The following is a 21,087-nucleotide window of genomic DNA, read 5'->3' on the forward strand; positions in this document are numbered from 1 at the left end:
TCCAGCCCCCCCGACCTTGTGTGCAGCCCCACCAGCCCTGTGTCCAGACCCCGGCACACCTTCCACTCCACCTGGGCACTGACGGGACGGCAGACGTTGCTTCTGCAAAGTGACAGCCTTCAGAGAGTTGGTGGTTTCTCGGATCTGCATACCCTTGATGGCCTGGAAGGTTTCACGTGTGTTCTTAAAGTGAACACGAAGATTTGGACCTCTTGATTTGCATGATTTTGTGGGGTTTTCTGGGTCAAGTGAACAGCAAACCATTTTCGGAGCTCGCCTCCAGCGGCTTACGGGAAGCCGTAATAGTCACATCTCATGGGTGTCCCCTGCTTCCAGTTAGCCGCTGAGTGCGTTGTCCGATGTCTGGTCAGCCCATGGCCCAGCTCACGGGAAGCTCAGGGCCTTTGGGGGGAGTCCTCTCCATGTCTGAACACTTCCATGGTTACGAAGTGCTTTGTATTAAACTGAAATTTTCATTCACTCACCTAACAAGTATTTATGAAGCGTCTGCTGTGCCCCGGGCTCTGGAGATAGGGGGTCCTCACGTTCGTCACACTTAGCTTCCAGTGGGTCCGGAGACTGAGTGAATAAAAGATAGGCCCTCTGCCAGGTAGAATTCCGGCAATACTAATCTTAGCAAATGCTAAGGAGGAGAGTCAGTACGCCTCAGGGCGGAGTGAGGACGGGAGAGAGAAGTGAGTAAGCTCTCGGCTCCTAAATGTCTGTGGTGATGAGTGTGAGCAGCGGGGCTGGCATCTGGATGGTCTGGAGAGACTGGCCAAGCAGGTAGGGCAGACCCTCCAACGGCCCGGCGTGAGCTGTGCGAGTCCACTTACGCACGGGTTTTTTTCAATATAGTCCAGTAGGTACTTCCTCGTAGGATTTTCTTCATCACATTTTCTTTCCTCCTCCTGACTTGACCGTAAGGATACGGCGTATAACACACACAAATCATGTATGAATCAACCATTTATGTTACGGGTAAGGCTTCCGGTAAACAGTAGGCTATCAGTAGTTAAGATTTTGGGGAGCCCAAGGTTATACGGGATTTTTGATGGCAGGGGGGTGGGCGCCTCTGATCCCCACGTTGGCTGAGGGTCAGCTGTGTAAGGTTGTGGGTTCTTGTGCCTTCCACTTCTGTCCCCTGGGTCAGGGAACTGCGGGCCGTGCCAGGCAGGAGTGGCAGCAAGAGCAGCTGGCACCCAGCCATGGGGTGGAAGCCACGGGGCGCGGTGCCAGACCGGTGTCAGCCCCTGCGGAGACCTGTCCTGGCCACCAGGACGAGAGGAAGCCAGGGGGTGCCACCCAGGAAGAGGGATTTGCATGGGCGTAGGGCTCCAGTCATTACAGGAAGCAGAGGCTACGGTTCCCATGACCACGTTCCTGGGGCTGTACGCGTTTCGGGAATCACGTTAACACAGGCGGTACTACGAATCACGTCCCTGCGATTCTGTGCTTGAGCTGTTTTATGCTCGGTGAGGTCAGTGTGAACCCCACGTCTCAGCTGCGGGGGGCTTGGGTTCTGAGAGCGCTACCTGTTTGACCAGCTCCCAGTCCGGGGTTTCTGCCACTCGTAGAAAAGGATGAGCAGCGTCTTCCTGCTCAGCCTCCAGTGACTCTGAATTATATTTCACTAAAATATTGCATAGACACATGTAAGGTCAGACCCGGAGGCATCATCTCTTTAGAGACACCTTAAAAATCTGCAGGGAGAAGAGAATCTGTTTGACAAACATCAAGGTGGATTGAGCATCAGATGAAACTGAGAGCTGCGTGGGGCACGGGGCTGGCTCAGCCCATGCAGTGTGCACCCCGTGATCTCGGGGCTGTGAGGGTGAGCCCCACGTGGGAGGTAGAGTTCACTTAAAAAAAATCAGTGCCGCTCTATGCCGTCATCCAGCCAGCTTGTGTCCATTCTGCCAGGAGAGTGTGATGCATGGCCAGGTGCTCTGATGAGCGTCAGATTTGGGCAGAATTACCACCGGTCTCAGCAAAACAGGAAGTGGGTGTGTCAGGCCTGGGCTGCTGATCGATGCCTCCTTTTCTGAAACCTTGCATACTACCCTTTGACTAATTTCTAATAGACTCTTGCTCAAGGTGGTTATTTACTCTGAACTGTCTGCAAAATTTCCTTTCTTTCATTTTTTAAAAAATTAGAATGGTGGCTTATTTTCAGTTTTCATATCAGTCTGTGTGATTTTTACAAATAATTGTCGATTAAATAATATCTTTTTCGTTTGGAAGTCATTTGTTCAAGACAAGAAACATTTTAGAGTTGCTGTTTGCTTCTTACAGCCTCCATTATCTGTCTTAAGCTCTGTGTTCTTACACCCGTTTGTCCCATCCTGTTCCCGCCAAGACCTGGCAGGGGGGTTAGGCTGGACCAAGTAGCCGCTGCTGGAAGAGGGGGCCAAAAAACCAAAGGCAACGTGCAGTGGTCTTAGTGGAGAGCAGTGAGGGACGGCAAGAGGCATCAGAGTGAGTGTCCATCAGGAAGCATAAAGAATGGAACGCGTAGCCAGCAGGTCAACACTGGGGTTCCAGAGCAAGGCAGGACCAGCAAGTATGGCATCAGGCTATCATGTCCAGTTCCGTGACTGCTGGGTACGGGGGCTCCTGAGCGCTCGACAGGTGGCTAGCACCCCTGAAGAACTGAATTTTTAATTTCAGTTTCATTTTAATTAGCTTATATTGAAAAATTTAAATTGAACCAGTGTAGAATATTTTTTTTTTTTTTAAGATTTTGTTTATTTATCTGACAGAGAGATAGCGAGAGCAGGAACACAAGCAGGGGGAGTGGGAGAGGGAGAAGCAGGCTCCCCGCTGAGCAGGGAGCCCGATGTGGGGCTCGATCCCAGGACCCTGGGACCATGACCTGAGCCGAAGGCAGACGCTTAACGACCGAGCCACCTAGGTGCCCCCAGTGTAGAATATTTTTTTTCCATTACCTACAACTGTATTGTTTTGATGGGAGTGCATTTCAGTTTAAGTGTTGAATCGTGGTGTTGAATCATGGTGTTGTCGTGTGCATTTTGGGCAGGTGTCTTTTTTTTTCGCATACCACATAAACATATCACCAATCTGGCCGGTGTCAACAAATGATCAAAATGATGTTTCCTACACAACAGTGTGACATTGTGATGTGATTATCTGGATGTTTATGCAGACCACACGGGTTAGAGTGATAGCTATGTAAATTGGTAAGTAGATGAATATACTTATTATTTTAATTATATTATTCTAATTTTAAATTTAAGTACTGACAAAATTTTAAGTTTAAAACTAGGGCATACTAATGATGTAGAATCAAATGGACATGTAGAAGCCAGTCCCACAACCAGAGCAGGAAAGACAAAAAATGGCTGATAAAAGATAGGCCTCAAATTTCACAGTGAACGGCAGTTGCCGTTTGTTGTGACAAAGCAAAATGAAAAAGCTGTTTGCTTGATGTGTACATTTTCCCTAAAATAATAAAGTACATGACATTAGGAACATTCTCTGCACCTATGTAGTGAGTTTGATGTTTCCTCTTAATAGTCACAAAAGTTTTGAAAAGAATAAATCGTTTCCTGAAATCAGAAATAAATATCCAATACAATTTTTTAAAAATTGTGTTTAACCGGATCTGAGCTTACAATTTAGCTGGATGTTAAATGGCTTAGATTCTTGCCCAGGAAAGAAAATCATCTTTAAAGTTTGTTATTTTTTTAAAAGTAATCTCTACACCTGACGTGGGGCTCCAACTCACAACCCTGGAATCAAGAGTCATGCGCCCTCCTAATGGAGCTGGCCAGGCGCCCCGAGAAAATAATTTTTAGATGGCAACGTGGTAAAAGCAATTATTACGTCAGTGATGGAAATGTTGTTATAAGATTATTGGGAAAAGAGTAAAAATCATATTTTACAAAAAGTAAACTGTCTTCAGAGGAATCACCAAATCATTGCCCATAGAGCACAAGCCTTTTTAAAGAATTTCGAAGATCAATTGATTCAAAATTTGTAATATTGCACACACTTTTTTTTTTTTAGTTTTAGATGAGTCATGCCCAATTAATACTTTGGCTATATTTCGTCTTGAAGGACTTCCAAATTTATGAAGAAGTATTCTTAACTCACAGACTAAAAAGTCAAACTCTGACATAGATTTATTGAAACTTTCATGACTATCAAAAAATTTCATATAAATATGGAAAAATATTAGTTTCTATCTAACAGCTTCAGTTTATTAGGTCAAAAGTGTAGATTTATAGGAATTTTAAAACAAGAGACTGATGTTTCCCTCATTGCTTTGTTTCACCATGTGATCCATATTGAAAATATTTTTTGCTCAGTTTTCTGAGTCAGACTCATGGAAAGTGTCATGGATAGTTATTAAAATTGTTCAATCTGTACGTACAAATGCTATGAATCAGCCCCACTTGATGGAATTGTTGCAGGAAGTAGAAGGCACTGAATGGGATGGTCTTGTGTTGTTTACCAATGTCCATTGGTTGACTTGTAAGAGATTTTTACAGAGATTTACATTATTGTTAACTCCAATTCAAGATTTTCTTTTTTTAAAGTATTTTTTTAATTTAAGTATAGTTGACACGCAATATTACGTTAGTTTCAGGTGTACAACATAGTGATCGGACACGCTGATACATTGCGCTGTGCTCGCCTCAATGTAACTACCATCTGTCACCAAAAACGCTATTATAATATCACTATGTTTCTTGTGCTGTGCCTTTTATTCCCATGACCAGTTCAAGACTTTCTTGAAACAAAACAATGTTTGCTGAATTTTCAGTTATCAAAGACAAAAGTTGGCATGATTTCTGTGTTCTCACTCATCTCACACTGCATTTAAGCGAGCAAACCTTGAAGCTCCAAGCAACAGAAAAGCTTAATTGGAACCTAGCTCCGTAGGTATGAGAATTAACATAGGTACTGAAATTTTTCATAATACAAGTCAATAATGGCTTTACACATTTTCTAACATGAACTAATATGTAGAATATTTTAACCATAATCAACAGGGTTATGTAATTGGCTGAAAAAAGAAAAAACTATAAAGGGGCGTCTGGGTGGCCCAGTTGGTTAAGCATCTTGACTCTTGATCTCAGCTCAGGTCTTGATCTCGGGGTCGTGAGTTCAAGCCCCGCATTGGCCTCCACACTGGGTGTGGAGCCTACTTAAAAAAAGTAAACACTGTTGTTAATACTAAAGTTAGAGTTGCTTTTCTTTTGTTTTACCCCCAGCTTTATTGAGATATACTTGACATATAATATTGTGTAAGTTTAAGGTGTACAACATGATGATTGTGTACAATAAGGTTAGTTAACACATCCATCCCTTCACTCACTTCCTTTTTTTGGGGGTGGTAGGTGTTGAGAACATTTAAGATCTACTCTCTTAGTGACTTGCAAGCATATGATACAGTATTGCTTTTTTTTTTTTTTTTAAGATTTTATTTATTTGAGAGAGAGAGAGAGAGCGTGAGCTGGGGGAGGAGCAGAAGGAGAGGGACAAACAGACTCTGTGCTAAGCATGGAGCCCAAAGCAGAGCTCAATCTCATGACCCTGAGATCATGACCTGAGCCAGCAGAATCAAGAGTCAGGAGCTCAAACAACTGAGCCACCCAGGCGCCCCATCAATACAATATTGTTAACTGTGATCCCACACTGCACATCAGATCCTTAGAATTTATTCATCTTATAAGTGGAAGTTCATACCCTTGCACCAATGTGGAATTGCTTTTCATTGTATGCAATGAACTGTCACATTAGTGAATTTACTAAACTGTGACAGACATAGTTTTGAAATTGATATCCTTTTTCTTTTAAGGGTGCCAAACATGAGAGTTTGTTTTACTGCATGTCATTTGCATAAGAAAAAATTTTTTTGAGAACTGTAAGGCATTGTGCAATCATCAATCAAATTATTATTATTATTTAAAGATGTATTTATTTTAGAGAGACAGAGCATGCACGTGCAGGGCAGAGGGCAGAGGGAGAGGGAGAGAGAGAATCTCAAGCAGACTCCCCACTGAGTGCAGAGCCCGACTCGGGCCTTGATCTCACAACCCTGAGATCAGGACCTGAGCCAAAACCAGGAGTCAGAGGCTTAACCGACTGCACCACCCTCAATCAAACTAATTATTAACTGTATACTTAAGATAGATGTACATATAATCTAAAATTTAAAAACTAGTTTGAAGAGAGTGCATACAAATTTTAACATGAGCTTTTAAATATAGTTTATAGTTTTGTTTGTTAAGTGTTTCAAATGTACTGCTGGAAAGTTGCTCTTTATAAATGGTGGTGGGGTAATGTCAGGTTATAAACCGTAAAAACTATTTTCATGGAATTAGAAAGCTAACATTATGATATTCAAACTTACTTGAATCAGTTTTCAATTCTCACTTAAGTTTGATATAATGTTAGTAATGTATAAAACATGTTTTGTCGCCAACAAAAATCTATGGAATTCAAGTTGTCCATGGTGCGAGATCAAATCTCTGAGTAGACCCAGATGGCTGGACCTGGAACTAAGGTAGCTTAGTGTTAACCAAGGTACCATGCCATCCAGTGGAAACCTTCTCTGTAACCTTGTCTTTTGAGCACACTGCACACAAAAACTTGTAAGGATTGGGCATTCAGTTCTTTCTGAGATACACTGCCCATGCCTCTTGTCTGAGCATATAAACGAAACATCTCCCATAACCTATCTTCACTGACGGCTTCATGTCTGTCGATCTCATTCCTGAGAAGCCCTGTAGGCACATTAGCAATGGTTTCATCTATCATTAGTGAATCAAATTCTTTTTTTTTTTAATTTTATTTATTTATTTGACAGAGAGAGACATAGTGAGAGAGGGAACACAAGCAGGGGGAGAGGGAGAGGGAGAAGCAGGCCTCCCGTGGAGCAGGGAGCACGATGCAGGACTCGATCCCAGGACCCTGGGATCATGACCTGAGCCGAAGGCAGACGCTTAATGACTGAGCCACCCAGGCACCCAGAAATTCTTTTGATTCTAACAGCCTTTCATGGTCTGCACTATCCTTCCACCTGGTGGCAGGAAGGTCATCCCACACTCTTCCAACTTGACCTGTCCACCCAGATTGAAAGCTGTAACAGTCACTCCAGCAATGGTTAGTTCTTCTGAAGTGGGAGCTAATGTGACATGTTGTACAAGTCTGCTATCTTTTAGCATATGTAGCAATGTTGTTTTCTCACACTAAACAATCCAAAAAATACCAATTTGCCAGTTTTCTTATATAATCCTAAAAACTGTAGCATACTGCTGAACCCACTATAAATTCACTCAAATATGAAGAATATATCCAAATCTTATAGGGTCCATGATTGCAGAGAATGCAATTCCTTGTTTGGTGTTGGTGCTATACACTCCCAGACTGAACTGCAAAGCGTGGTGACCACTGGATATGCTTTTCCCTCAAAGTCAAATCAATTTTTAGAAAAGATGAGTAAGTTTTGTCAATGTGAATGCAAATATTAAAAGAAAATAAACTTCATATTTGGTTTAGTTATTTGAAAATTTTAAGTATGTTTGGAACAACTTGGGTATGTGATTCTACTTTTTCAACTATGAATTTTTTTGAAATCTAATAGAGTTCAAGTATTTTGATGTAAATTTTGCATCTGGGAGACTGTTTATCTCTCCTTCTCTTCTGAATGACAGCCTTGCTGGATAGAGTATTCTTGGCTGCAGCTTTTTCCCATTCAGCACTGTGAATATCTCATGCCACTCTCTTCTGGCCTGCCAAGTTTCTGCTGAAAAATCCCCTGCTAGCCTAATGGGGTTTCCCTTGTATGTGTCTTCTTTTGTCTTGCTGCTTTTGAAATTTTTTCTTTATCACTACTTTTTGCCATTTTAATTACATTATGTCTTCATGTGAATCTGCTTTTGTTGATTTTGTTGGGGGTTCTCTGTGCCTCCTGGATCTGGATTTCTGTTTCCTTCCCCAGATCAGGGAAGTTTTCTGCTATTATTTCTTCACATAAATTTTCTGCCCCCTTTTCTTTTCTTCTTCTGGGACTCAGGTTATACAAATATTATTACATTTGATGGAGTCACTGAGTTCCCTATGTCTATGCTTGTTTTGCTTAATTCTTTTTTCTGTCTTTTGTTCAGCTTGATAACTTTCCATTACTCTTTCTTCTCAGTCATGAGTTCGTTCCTCTGCTTCTTCCAGCCTGATGTTCATTCCGTCATTCCTTCATTCCATCAAGAGTGTTTCTCATTTCGTTTATTGAGCCCTGTATTTCTGCTATGTTATTCCTTATCTCTGTGTTATGGGTCTCACTTAGGTCTTCCACCCTTTTCTCAAGTCCAGTGAGTATCATTATGATTATTACTTAAATTCTCCTATCAGGCATGTTACTTATTATCTGTTTTGCTTAGATCTCTGGCTGTGACCTTGTCTTTCATTTCATAAACTTCTCTGTTTTCTCATTTGTCTGCCTCTCTGTGTCTATTTCTCTGTGTTAGGAAAGTGAGCTGTCTTCTGCACTTGAGGGTAATGACCTTATGAAGAAGAGGCCCTGTAGTGCCCTGCTGTGTAGTGTCCCCTGTTCCCTAGGGTCTGGCCCTTCCGGGAATGTCTCCGGGGTGTGCTGCATGTGAGCTGCTGTTGTGTCCTGCCTGCTTTATCCATCAGGCCAGTCGTCTGCAGAGGCTGTTTACCTGTTGTGGGCAGTGTCTGGTCCTTGATCCTGAATGTGGAAAGTTTTAACTAAGTATGCTCTGGTCTGTTGTGGAAGAGGCCTGTTGGCGTCACCACTGGAGGGAGCAGAAGCCCAGGGAAACTCCCAGGTTGGGAGACATGGTGTGAGCAAGGGTTTGGGCCAGTCTTGGGGGAGGGGCCTGCTGCGCTGGGACTGAGGCAAGGGTGACTGGGTGGAGTGGTTCCATTGGAGTGTGGGGGTTGGTCGGTTGGTTTATACAGGGGTCTCTGTATGAACGCTGTCTCTCTGGGACACTCGGAGATGAGCACATAACCTCCTTACTGTGTGCCCCAGGCACTCTTCAGATCGCTGTTTCCAGACTGTATGTCTGCAGGCTGTTTGCTCTGTCTTCTCTCCAGGAGTAGCGCAGTGCCCTCTGGGCTCTCCCCAAGCCCAGCCTGCTGACTTTTAGAACTCCAGGCTTGAAGCCCCGCTGGTTGCAAGAACTCACAAAAATCAGCCCCTCTCTTTTTCCCAGCAAATGGCTTTGGGGACTCATTTTCCCATGTGCTCCCCTGTGTGCTAGTCCGTCTTACTCTTCTCTGTGACCCTGGCTTCCTCCTTATTACGGTGGCCACAATCCCTTTCTTCCCCAAACTGTGTCTCCGCACTTCCTACTTTCTTTGATGTAGCCTCTTCTCTCTCTTTAGTGGTGGAGTTTGTTCTATCAGTCTTCAGGTCGATTTCTAGGGTATTTAGGATGATTTGGTAGTTATCTAGTTGTGTTCGTGGGATGAGGTGAGTCTAGGGTCCTCCTACTCCACCATCTTCCTAACTCCTAAATTTAACATCTGAATTGAGATGTGCCATTAAGCATAAAATACACATGGATCTTGAAAATGTATTAAAAAGCAAAATATTTTTGTATTACATGTTGAAATGATAAGAATCTGGATATATTAGGTTAAATAAAATATATAATGACAGTTTCACTCTTTTTACTTTTTAAAAAAATACGGCTACTAGAAAATTTTAAAGTATATATGTGGCTCACATATTTCCGTTGGACAGCGTGAGTCTGAGGCTCTTGTCCCAAACAGTCTAGGAGTGTCTGTAACCCACTTTTCATACATACACGGGTGTGTGTAACCAGAGGCAAGTGGACAGTTTTCACCTTTACATTCTGTGGGATTATTAGCTCAGAAGTGAGGTGCAGTATTGTGCTAATGGATGTTTAACAATTGGCTCTTTGGGGTAAAAAGCTCTGTTTTGTAGCTTTATCCAATTTCCACGGTGTCAGTACTTCCACTGAGGCCTATTTCAAGCTACCGACTGGAATCACTGGGAGTTGGGAGGAAATACTTAGGATTGACCCTCGCCAGCGGGCAGCGGCGGCCTCGGCCCACCACTAGTCACAACTGTCTATTATTCTTCACTATTTCTGCCGTCCCTTGCGCCAAGTTTGACAACAGTAAGCCTGGCTTAAATATTTCTTGAGCAGATGAATGCTCCGCCAGCTACTGATCTCTTGTATTACAGTTTTTTCTGGATCCTTTAACCTTTCTGGAGTGCATGTTCCTCACGTCGAGGGTCGATGTGTGACCGCAGCAAGCGTTCTGCCCCCGGGCCGTCGCGGTGACCCTGTCGCGCTGTCCAGATCCACCTCCAGCGCGGTCACTCGCTGCCCCAGCTGTGGGAGGTGGGGGTGCTACCCGCTGGTGGCGCTTGGGGGAGGCGCTGTGCGGGGCCCATGAGGGGCCATAACCCCCCGCACACAGTCTCCATCTGAGGGTCTGTTTGCGGAGAATGCAGTCTACAACAGCCATATTAAAATAAACAATAGCGTTGCTCTCTTCTTTCGACGTCCTTTTGTTTTTTACTTCATCAGCCGTTTCTTCCACGTTGGTGACAATGAGGGTCAGATCTTACCACTTCCTCTGCCTAATGAGAGATGACTTTTACCAGCAAGGTGAGCCGCAAAGTTATCTCTGAGAATAGTCCTAAGAAATCAAAGCTCTTATTGGCAGTTGTAAAGGACTTTCCAATAATGTCTGAGAACCTCTCTGTTCTTGAATATTCACTGGTGGTTTCGGTTTGATTGTGGCTTAATGGAGCAGCTGCCACCTTAAATTACTGAGTCTCAGTCTTTCACAATTTCTGGGAAGGTCTCAGCCACTACTTCTTTATATTGGATTTCCCCCTGTCTCTTTATTATCTCATTCTGGGTCTGGAATTAGACAAATCCTCCATATCGGATGTTTCCGTTTTCCCAGTTTCTTCATCTCTCCGTGCTGTGGTCTAGCACTCTGTAGGTTGTGGATCAAGATCATTAATTATCTCGCTATCTCTTCATTAGCAGTTTAATTATCTCAGTAAGATTTTAATTTCAGTGATTATTTTTCAGTTTCTGGAAGTTCTTTCCTTTTGCAAATCTGCCTGTTTATTTTTTATAATCTCTTGCTCCTTACCCATGTTTTCAATTCCCTCTTTTATTTCTTTTTTTAAATTTAATTTTATTTTAAATTCAATTAATTAACATATAGTATATTATTGGTTTCAGAGGTAGAGGTCAGTGATTCATCAGTTGTGTATCACGCCCAGTGCTCATCAGATCACGCGCCCTCCTTCATGCCTGTCCCCCAGCTACCCCACCCCTTATCCCCCTCCTCCCCAGCAGCCCTCAGTCTGTTCCCTGGAGTTAAGAGTCTCTCATGGTTTGTCTCCTTCTCTGATTTGGTCTTGTTTTATTCAATTCTCTCTTTTATTTCTAGAAGCATATTAGATGTACTTCTTTTATATTTGATGATTCTGGATGTCTTGTGACCCTTACCCAGAAGCTCATGTTCACTGGGGTGCTATCAGTGGGTTTTTGAGACCCGTTTTGAGGGTGCATTCCTCCAGAAAGAATTTAAAGTTGCTTCTGTCAGGGAACATACTCTTATTTTTTAACAGCTGTATGATGTTCCGTGGTCCAAATGTGGTTTATTTAATTGTTGCTTTGCTGACAGACGTGGGGGAGGGACATGGAGTGTGCCTTTCCTCTTCGTAGTACGGATCACGCTGTGAGTTTGCCTGTCGCAGCTGTGGTGGCAGGTACTCTGAAACCTACCAGTTCCTTGCGGCTAACGGTAAAAGTAAGGCGCTAACTTAGCCTGAGAACATCATTCCTAGAACAACTGTACTAATCCGGCATTCTGAAAATTATTGTAAAGAACTGCTGTACCTTCACATCCGATGGCACCAACCTCTCGTAATAAGCGCTAACTCTTATTTATATAAGTGGCTGAGCTCTTTCTGTGTGCCCGGCACTCTCCTAAGTACCCCATGAGCATCAGCTCAGGGAATCCTGACAACACTCTACGAGGTGTGCACCCATTTTACAGCTGAGAGAGGGGCGGGTGCAGATCGGGCAACTCGCTGCAGGCGCCAGTCTGCCGGGCTCTCTCTCGAAGAAGCTAGCACAGGGACTCAGGACCACATGATCTATTGAGAGTGTAGCGCCATTCAGGAGAGCCTGTGGCGAAGGGGGGCGGCGGGATCCAGCAGGGAGAAAGAGCCGAGTACGGAAGGGGTCCAGCCTCACGGGGTCTGCAGGGGGAAGAGCAGGGAGGGCAATGGTAGCAGTGTGGGAGTGGTCTCATACATCCACCAAGGGTCGTGCTCCAGAGCAGGCCACAGGTGCAAGCTGTTAGTGGGAGTCGGGTGCACAGGGAGGGAAGGGGGTTCTGGGGGGGCACCCCGCTAGGAAGGGGAAAGCTGAGTGCCAAGCCAGCCTCCCCGGCGGCAGAGTTGCGCGGCTGGGCCAGGACCTCTGCTGCAACTAGCTCCGGATACCTCAAGCCCCTGGCTTGCCAAGCCAAGGATGCCTCCAATTTCCTAGACAGTTTAGGATTTTTTGTTTGGAGAAGATTTTATGCCCGTTCAGGGCAGAGGTTGCAAGACGGTCCCAACAACAACTCTCTTGTTTCTCTTGCTCCCCATTTGGGAAGGATATCCATGCACAGCTTGCATTGCTCAGGGCCAGGACCGAGGTGCATAAGCCTGCGAGGGAGTGTCTCCTGCGCTTCTGTACTGATCACGTCTCTGGCCTTGCCTGGTGCCGCTCAGAGAAGGGCTGGGGTCCAGCAGCCCCTGAGCGACAGAGCAGACGTGGCCCCGAGAATCCTGGCACTCCCTAGGTGCCTCTTTCTACCTCTCATCGGTGGGGAAAATGGTAGAATGAGGCATCTGGAATCGATCACTTTAGCTTTTAAAGCTTCTGGATCTCAGACACTGAAAGCTACCAGTCAGGGCGGCTGGGAAGCTTTGAGAATGGGGAAACCGTCCGCACCAGAGCCCTCCCGTGGACAGGCAGCTTCTGGATATGCGCCCTCTCCGGCGACTTCACTCCGTCGTCATCTTCTTCGACCCGTTCTTTTGCTCTGAACAAGCTTCCCTCGTCGGAGAGTTCTGTCCTCACCAGCCCAGGGCCCGTCAGTCCCAATGCTGTCTCCTGTGAGCTGTTTGGCTCCTGTAGGGACTGGTCCGGTCCTACAGGCAGATGCCTGGTGTTCTCTAGCCTCCCATCGGGAGTTAGCCTGCTTTCTCTCTCTGTGCCCTGAAACCCAAGCCGGCGAGGCCAGGAGCTGCTCCCCGCCCGCCCGACTCCAGAGAACTGCCCTGGCAGACGCGAGTCTGTGGCCACTCCTGTGGGTGCCGTGGCTCTAAAATTCTGCCAGGAAAACCGACTTTGCGGGACCGAATGTCGGTGTGATCTGTCCTGTCACTCTTTCTGCTCAGCAACATCGCGAGCATGTTTAGTATAAACTGTTGACTTTTAATGAGTTCTTAGCTTCTCTACCAGATTTCAGTAGTTTGTTCTACTGATGTTCCATGTTCTTCTGGAATCTTAACCGTCCCGTTTCCATTTCCCCCCTTATTTCTCTCCTTCTCCACCCTCAACTCACAAATCCTAAACAAAGGGGCGGCTGGCTGGTTGGGTCCATAGAGTATGCAGCTCTTGATCTTGGGGTTGTGAGTTCAAGCCCACATTGGGTGTAGAGATTACAAAAAAAAAAAACAAAAAAAAAACCAAAACCTGAACACAGGGGTGCCTGGGTGGCTCAGTGGGTTAAGCGTCCGACTCTTGATTTCAGCTCAGCTCATGATCTCAGGGTCGTGAGATCGAGCCCTGCACTGGGCTACGTGCTGAGCATGGAGCCTGCTTGGGGTTCTCTCTCTGCCCCTCCCCCCCAAGAAAAATCCTGAGCACAGTATTAGAAAATTAAATCAGCAATATATAATAAGGACATGACATCATGAGCAAGTGAAGTTTATCCTAGAAATTCAGGATTGGTTTAATACTCATAAATTAATCAATGCAATTCTCCATATTAACAGAATAAACAGAAAAACCATATGATCAGCTTATAGATATAGCTCCCATTTTTTTTTTAAGATTTTATTTATTTATTTGACAGAGACACAGCGAGATTTTTAGGACACAATGCTGAAAAGGGAGAGAGCCACGGAGAGAGAGAGAATTCCAGAGATTCTCAGAGAGTCTCCTGAAAAATAATAGAATTAGTAGACAAAGACATTAAAACAGTTATTATTTTAGTATTTCATACATTCAAGAAGATTGAACATGGTAATTAATGACAGTAAAGGATTTTTTTTTTTTTTAGTGAAGGTATTATTTTAAAGATTTTATTTGTTTATTTGACAGAGAGAGACACAGCGAGAGAGGGAACACAAGCAGGGGGAGCGGGAGAGGGAGAAGCAGGCTTCCCGTGGAGCAGGGAGCCCATGCGGGGCTCGATCCCAGGACCCCGGGATCATGACCTGAGCCGAAGGCAGACGCTTAACGACTGAGCCACCCAGGCGCCCCGCTTCCATTTTTGTTTTAAGATTTAATTTATTTATTTGACAGAGAGAGAGAGAGCACAAGCAGGGGAGCAGGAGAGGCAGAGGGAGAAACAGATTCCCCTGCTGAGCAGGATATAGCTCCCATTTTTGATTTAAAAAAAGCTGTCAGTAAAGTAAGAATGTTAAGAAACCTCCTCAATCTGATAAAGAGTACCTATGAGAAATCTATAATTAACATCATTTTTTCCCTGAGGTCAAGAATAAGTCAAGGAGGTAGGCTCTAATCAAGTCTCTTCATCATTGTACTAGAGGTCCCGACTTGTACCATAAAGCAAGAAAAAAAATAAAAGGAATAAAATAAGAAAGGAAGAAATACAGTTGTTTATATCTATTGATGATGTGGTAGTTTGCTAAAGAAAACCCAGAACAATCTAACAAATGACTACAGTAAGTGAATTTAGCAAGGTAGCAGGATAAAAGATCTTTACACTAAAATTGATTTAATTTCCACCTACTAACAACAAACAACTGAACACACAATTTAAAAATACTATATCAACTGAAAATCTAAATTAAAAAAATAGTATTTACAATAGCATAAAAATATGAAATACTTAGCAATAAATGTAATAAAAGATAAGATCTATGTACTGAAAACAAGGAAATTAAAGAAGGCAGATAGAGGGCTATACTTTCCTCTGGATTAGAAGACTCAGTAACAATGAAATGTCAATACTTCTAAAATTGATCAATAGATTGAACATAATGCTAATCAAACTCCCAGCAACTTTTAAAAAGATATTCACAATTTTAAAAATTATATGAAAATTTAAAGGACTCAACCAGGACAATTTTGAAGAAAAACAGAGTTCAAATAGTGCTATTTGAAATCAACGCTTGCTTTAAAGATACAGTGATCCATACAGTATGGTATTGTCATAAGGATAGAGAAACAGATTAACAGAACAGAATATAGAGTTCAAAAAGAAACCTCCACATATAAGTTCAGTTGGTTTTTGACAAAGACATAGTAAAGCAATTCAGTGGGGAAGGGAACTTTTCAATAAATTATGTTGGAACAATGTTTAGAAAAAAAAATGAACCTTGGCCCTCAACTCACACCATATGCAAAAATTAATCTGAGATGAATCATAGTCCTAAGTGCAAAAGCTAATATCACAGCTTCTAAGAGAAACCATAGAAGAAAATCTTTATGACCTTGAGGTAGGTAAAGATTTCTTAAATGCGATATAAAATGCACTCTACATAAAAGAAAATATTGTTAACTTAGGCTCCATCAGAATTAATATATTCTACTCATTAAAAAGTAAAGGCAAAAGGCAAGCCACCAACTTGGAGAAAATAGTCAGTGTACATAACAGAGGACTAATATCCAGAATATGTAAAGAACTCCCTTAAATCAATAATAAAAAATTGGGGGTACCTGGGTGGCTCAGTGGGTTAAGCGTGCAACTCTGGATTTCGGCTCAGGTCATGATCTCAGGGTTGTGAGATTGAGCCCCGTGTTGGGCTCCATGCTGGGTGTGGAGCCTGCTTGGGGTTCTCTCTCTCTCTCTCCCTCTGCCCCTCCTCCTGCTTCCGTGAGCATGCGCACCCTCTCTACCTCTCTCTCTAAGATAAATAAATCCTAAAAAATAATAAGAAGTCAATCTATTCGGTTTGAAACTAGAAGATTTGAACAGTCACTTCAGAGAGGTTGATATCTAAGTCAAGAAGGGGCATATGAAAATGTATTCAACATCATTAGTTACCAGGAAATAAAAATTAGAAGCATAATGAGATACCAATACATACTCAAGAGAAGAGGTCAAATTTAGAAAGTGACAATACTAAGTCTTAGGAGGGGTGTTCAGCAACGAGAATTCTCATATATTGCTGGTGGGAGTGTAAAATGCTGCAAACACTTTGTCACAGTTTTTGGCAATTCCTCATAAAAATAAATATACACCTACCTATGGCAATTCCTCGTCCAGGTACTTATAAAACAGAAAGGAATCCAGAGATTCACAAAAAAGACTTGAACCAAAACATTCCTAGCTTCACTCTTCATAAGGGGTCAAACAGGAGGTAACCCAACGTCCATCAGCAGGAGAACGAATAAACAAATTAGGGAATATTCATCCAGTGGGATACTACTTGTCAGTAAGGACAACCAGCTACTGATACATGCTCACGTGGATCAAAGTACAAACATGGTGAGTGAAAGAAGCCGCACGATTCTGTTTATGTGAGGTCTGAGAAGACAGCATGAAGCCACCGTGATCCCAGTCAGAGTAGTGCTTGAGGCTGGGGGCGGGGTGTCTAGATACGCGTTCACTGGGAAGAGGCATGAAGGAATTTCTGGGGTGATGGAAAATGTTCTTTATCTCCATCTGGGTGACTTGGAACTATGTCACTGATGTCCGTGAAGTACTCTCAGGACAAAGAAATCACAAGTAAACCACCACTTAGAAGGGCAAGCTGCACTTTGAGAACAGATCGGTCTCTGTTACAAGAGACATCCTTGTGAATTTCTTCATTAGCACTTGTTCAAGGCTGATCCCATTGTTTTATTGGCAAGTTATACAGTTGCCAACAGACCAGGAAATCCCCGGCACTCACGATGACTTTCATATTTACTTTGGAATCAGAACAGCATGTCCCCTTTGTTCGATTTCACTTTTGCTTTCAGTTCTAGAGTCCTGCGCAGAATCTATCTCTTTAGCTAAAAACGTAAGAACTTACAGTGAAATAGCTTTAGGCTGGGACTGAAGTTGTTACCGACTTTCCACCCTGTGAAACTCCTTCCAGAGAAAGAGTATTTGTTCATCCTGATTACCCTCAAGGGAAAAAAAATATTTTAAAATTGATTATTTAATAATAGGATATTGAGAACACACCAGAGGTGAGAGTTACCAAGTTTCCAAACCAGAAATGGGGTGAGCACGCTTCTCACCCCTTGCTTACACGTGGACAGCGGAGGACAGCTGGTAAACTGGATAGAAATGGCCCCATGTGTCTATCTTGTCACTGTCCTCAAGAATTTCTTTGCTTACTTCTGTGTCTAAAAGAGTATTGGAGAATAGGTCATATGTGGGTGCTGGAAGAAAAAATGGAGTTTTTATATAAAATATTTGGGATATTCAGGGTTAGAGGGAAAATATAAAGTAAGTTACAATATTAACAAATTGGGTGCAGGTTTAGAATGCAGAAGGCCCAGGAGGATAGACTGACTCTGTTTTTGTCAGTCAACAGAGATTTATTGAACACCCATGATTTACAGGTACCCTGCTGGTACTAGAATAATGTGAACAAAATACAAGAACAAAGTCCTTGCTCATATGCAACTTAGAACTGTTATAGGAAAAACAATTCTTGTAAAAAATTAACAATTCGGGTGCCTGGGTGGCTCAGTCAGTTGGGCCGCCGGCTCTTGGTTTCGGCTCAGGTCGTGATCTCAGGGTCGTGAGATCAAGCCCCGCATCAGGCTTTGCACTCAGCAGGGCGTCTTCTTGGGAATCTCTCCCTCCCTCTCACTCTGCCCCTCCCCCTGTTCACACACTCTAAAGTAAATAAATCTTAAAAAAAAATCAACTGTTAAGGTTGCGTGAAATGTTGTGGAGGAGACATAGTGATCTACTCCAGGCCCTGGCAGGTCTGGTCTCAACTCATTGAGTTTGAGGCACAGGGGAATCCTAGTCTCCTCAGGATTTCTCAGGCCCTGGTCTTTTTTTTTTTTTTTTGAGTAGGCACCACACCCAGTGCAGAGCCCAATGCAGGGCTTGAACTCACGACCCTGAGATGAAGACCTGAGCTGAGATCAAGAGTTGGACACTTACCTCACCAAGCCACGCAGGTGCCCCAGGCTCTGGTGTTTAAATTGGGATACGTGCTCCCTTGGGCAGGCTCACCAGGTCCTCACAAAGATTTAGCCATGGGCAAATGGGAACTCAAATGGTTCTAAGGGAACTGATAGCCTGACCCTTAATTTCCACATGTAGTTCTTCCTAAAACTGATCAGCCTGAAAACAAGAGCTGCTCAGGGGGCCAGGCCTGTCCTGTCTTCACACCAACCTTTTCATTTTCACAAAGGTGCTCTCTTCTTAAAAGGACAGGCTCACCTCTCACCCATCTTGGGTTTTAAAATAGTGTATTGCCCCTCGGTGTAAAATCTTCCTGGACAATTAGAAACAATTGGTGTTAGTGCTGACAAAATGAATTACTCTAAAATCTGTGCATAGAGCTGCCAGGTAGAATGTAAGACATCCAGTTAAATTTGAATATAAGATAATCAATGAATAACGTATAGCATGGGACAAACTTATACCAAAAAAATTATCTCAAATTTAAATTTAACCAGGTGTCCTGTATTTTATTTATTTTTAAAATATTTTATTCATTTATTTGAGAGAGAGAGAGCACAAGTGAACGGGGTGAGGGGCAGAGGGAGAAGCAGGCTCCCCACTGAGCAGGGAGCCCAACTTGGGGCTCGGGGCTCGATCCTGGGACTCCGGGATCACGACCTGAGCTGAAGGCAGACGCTTAAGCACCTGAGCCACCCGGGTGCCCCATATCCTGTATTTTATCTTGCTAACTCTGGCAACTCTACCTGGGAAAAAAAGGCCTGTGGTTTCCAAGTCACTGATTTCAACAAAATTGAGTTGTCTACTGATAACTAATTAAATTTCGATTAAAGATCATTAAATGATTTTGGGGGTATAAAACAAGTTCAAAAAATTGTGAAAAATTGACATAATAACATTTTTCTGGTCTAATCTACACTTATTTATGTAGAGAAGGTTTTCAACACTTATCTTTAGAGATGAAAAAACTGAACAGTACCTATGTTGAGCCGATCATATTCTAGTAATAGGTAATACCGACAAACACACATTTGAACAGGTTGTTCAAATATAAGCTGAAGCCATTAAGATTGCATTTGTAGAATTTTACTTTTTATCTTTAGTAATTATCAGCATTTATGATCTTTATTGTTTTGATCAACTGTATAACAGGTACTGAAAGTTGTATCAATAATGCAATCAAGGAGACATTTTTAACACTTAGAGCTTTATGGTCACAGGAAAAAAAATAAATTCAGCTTATGCATGTATTTGTTTCAGAAATATGAGTGAGTATAAAGATGTCTCTAGTAAACGTACATTAAAATTCTGTGGGGGCACCTGAAACTAATATAATGCTGTTTGTTAACTATACTGGGATTAAAATTAAAATTAAATAAAATTCTGTGGGGGAAGTAGATTGTTCAAGGACAAAAGGCAATGATATAATATTTGCAATTATTAAAGATGAGCTGATGTGTTAATTGTGGTGATGGTGGGCATCAAATGGCTATATTTGTATTCCACTGAATTCGTTGAAAAGAGTGCTGGATCAATTTTATTCTAAAATACCTAGTCTGCATTTTGCAGTTGCTTTGCAACTGGGACAGCTTTTATGTTTTAATGTGAAGTTAAAAATGTGCAGAGGAATATAGTGTTTCAAAATTCTTTTGATGGGTACACGATCAAAAGTCTCTAAGGACCACAAAAAGGTTTTCAGAAAACGTCTAATAAAGTTTTGAATAAGCAGGCTCAGGAGTGGATTGAAGTGTCCACAGGACAGATAAACTTGCTCGTTTTGGCACAGCTCCAGCTGGGTCCCTAACTGCCCTGGGCAGCCAAATCCACGCGACCCTGAAGGCGTCCCCGCCCCTGATGAGTGTGCGGAATGGAATGGGCGTCCGCTTTGTTCGCGCAGGATGAGGAATCCCTGACGAATACTGCGGGTTTTATCTTTGTGTACTGGAAGACAGACAGACAGGTGAGCTGGCCCCGGGCCTGCGTTCCCCTGGCAGGTGGTCCTTAGGGTGAGGCTTCCAGGGGCCGCCTGGACAGGGAATGCTGAGGGCGAGGTGGCAGGTGCAGAGAGCCCAGCTTTCCACGAGAGGACCACCGCCACTTAGAGACCTCCGACGCGGGACAGAAGGCCAAAGGAGGAACTTAGTTCTACAGCCGAGTCCACCCTAGTTATAAAACAACCAGGCAAAAAAAAAAAAAGTTTCAATACCGGAGACTCATCGGGTCGCGTCGGTGTTTCGCACAGTGAAAACAAGCCGAGGAGGAGAGCCCTGCGTTCCCACCGTGCCCTCCCCGGGCTGCCCGCTCGCACCGCAGCGCTGTCGGGAAGCCGGGCGCGCTGACCCGTGGCCGCAGCACCGCCGCCGGAAAGGCCGCGGCCGGCACAGTGGCGCCCCCGGGGTCGCGGAAATCCCCGGGGGAGCTTGCCAGGCCCGGGTTAGGGGAAGTGCGTGTGGTTACCGCCGCGGAGTTCCCCCACGTCCTGCGAGGAAAGCACCGGCCGCAGCGGGCCGCACACATGGGGGCGGGCCGGCCTCCGAGGCGCTAAAAGCCCCGCCGGCCTCCCGCCCGCACCGCAGAGCCGGGCGACCGGGGCCACCCGAGGACACGGCCGCCTCCAGCCGCGGGCGCGGGGCCTCGGGCGGCAGGTGGGTGACGGGCGGCCCGGGTGCGCGTGCGCGGGCCTCCCCTCGCGTGGGCGCGGGGCCT

The 21,087-nt window shown here is 44.0% G+C and overlaps 1 protein-coding gene and 1 pseudogene across 4 annotated transcripts in view; one reads left to right on the top strand and one right to left on the bottom strand.

Moving 5' to 3' along the window:
• BIRC3 (baculoviral IAP repeat containing 3) overlaps positions 1-21,087 on the top strand; it is a 54,452-nt gene that overhangs the window by 14,962 nt on the left and 18,403 nt on the right. Inside the window, exon 1 of one of the 4 annotated variants that reach the window (XM_032427705.1) lies at positions 20,627-21,026. The exons of the other annotated variants lie outside the window; for them this stretch is intronic. The gene's annotated coding sequence lies outside the window, so the exon portion shown is untranslated. Of the gene's footprint in view, positions 1-20,626; positions 21,027-21,087 lie in introns of those variants that run through there. 4 annotated transcript variants of the gene reach the window in all.
• On the bottom strand, positions 4,786-20,898 carry LOC116646804 (annotated as a pseudogene).

Source organism: Phoca vitulina, unplaced genomic scaffold, assembly GCF_004348235.1.
Source record: "Phoca vitulina isolate PV1807 unplaced genomic scaffold, GSC_HSeal_1.0 scaffold38, whole genome shotgun sequence".
Taxonomy (NCBI): domain Eukaryota; kingdom Metazoa; phylum Chordata; class Mammalia; order Carnivora; family Phocidae; genus Phoca; species Phoca vitulina.